Source organism: Hipposideros armiger, unplaced genomic scaffold, assembly GCF_001890085.2.
Source record: "Hipposideros armiger isolate ML-2016 unplaced genomic scaffold, ASM189008v1 scaffold_245, whole genome shotgun sequence".
Lineage (NCBI taxonomy): Eukaryota > Metazoa > Chordata > Mammalia > Chiroptera > Hipposideridae > Hipposideros > Hipposideros armiger.
Window position 1 is genome coordinate 2257308 of NW_017731595.1, and position 1774 is coordinate 2259081.

Below are 1774 nucleotides of genomic sequence, written 5' to 3' on the forward strand. Positions count from 1 at the left end.
ATGTATATACCCCATTTTGTTTCTTCATTCACCTGTTGATGGACATTTGGGTTGTTTCCACCTTTTGACTATCATGAAAAATGCTGCTATGAACATTGTTTTTTTTTAAGATTTTATTGGGGAATTGGGGGAGAGGAACAGTGTTAGGGAATTAGGGAAGGGGACCAGCCAAGATGTTGTTCTTCAATCTTAGTTGTGGAGGGCGCCAGTCACCATCTGGCTGTCTGGGGGCAGCTCGTCTAAGCTCAAGGAGCTGTGTTCAATCTTAGTCGCAGGTGGGTGTAGCCACCATCTCATGCAGGAACCAAACCAGCAGTCTTACTGTTAAGAACACACGCCTTAGCCACTGAGCCATCCGGGTGGCAGCTCAGCTCAAAGTGCTTGGTTCAGTCTTAGTTGTGGGTGGGCATAGCCCACCATAGAACAGGCAATATTGTTGTCATACCAGCTGAGCCATCCTGCCACCTGTTGGCAGCTCAGCAATAGCTCAGCTCAGGCGCAGCATCACTGGCCCATGTGGGAATCGAACCGGTGGCCCTGTTGCTCAGAGCTCGTGCTCTTAAGCCAACCCTGTTGCTCAGAGCTCGTGCTCTTAAGCCAACTCTTAACCAACTGAGCCACTCGTCCGGCCCTGCTGTGAACATTGTTGTAGTGATATATTTGAATCTATGAAGCAGACCATGTTTTAGTTGGCTTTATTATCTGTAAATCTCCATAGTGCTCCTTTTTATCTTATTTACCTGCCCAGCACCCCACACTTGGTGCCTCACTGCACTAGGCACTGTATAGGGAAAAGAGACTATTGTGGTAGATAGGAGACTCAAATTTTTGTATCAGCTCCATGGCTGTGTGATTGTGGATATCACAGCTAAGTCTCCATTTCCTCATCACTAGAATGAGCTTAGTTGATGTAATCTTACTTCCTCTCCATTCCAGCTTAAGATTCAAAGAGTGAAGGCAACAATAACATCAGTGGAACACAACCTGGTTTATAATGTATTCCCCTTTCAGCATGACACTTAATCTTTACAATAATGCCATGAAATAGGTTTTATGGTCATTCCCATCCTATGAGGACAGCTGTTCTTTCCTCTTTTGTTTATTAATGCCTCCCAAGATTCTAGAACACTGCCTGGCTCATAGGAGGCTCATCACAAATATTTGTTGAGTGAATGAATTTTTCAGATGATACACATGGGGTTTTGAGAAGTTGAATTAGTTACCTTGAATTCTTCACCCAGTATGTAGTACCTGTTCAGGAACCTAATCTTCCAATACCCATTTTAATGCAATTTTCCCCACCCCATTTTTACATATTGTACTTCTGGTTGTAGGAACAAATATTTATTAGTAACATGCCTTGCTGAAGACTTTCATATTCATCATCTCATTAATCCTTAGAATCCTCCTTGAAGTATATAGAATTGTTCCAGTTTTATACATGAGGAAACTGAGCACAGAGAGTTGAAGTGACTTGTTCAGATTGGCAAGTGGAAGAGATGGGATGTAGACCCCAGGCTTCCAACTCCAGGGGGAGGTCTTATAGGTAAATGATCACAAGGAGCAGTCTGCTCCTTGATAAATAAGTTTGAACTTAGCCTCAAAAGAATTACAGGATGACTTCAGCAAAGTCATGAAAACCAAGAAATATGCCCAATTTGGGCAGGGAATGAATAGGTCTAGCTGTTCAGATGTGGTTTCTTGGGAAATAGTAAGAAAGGAGACTGGAACTACTCCAAAAGTATAGGGCCAATACAACAGGTATTGAGAGAAG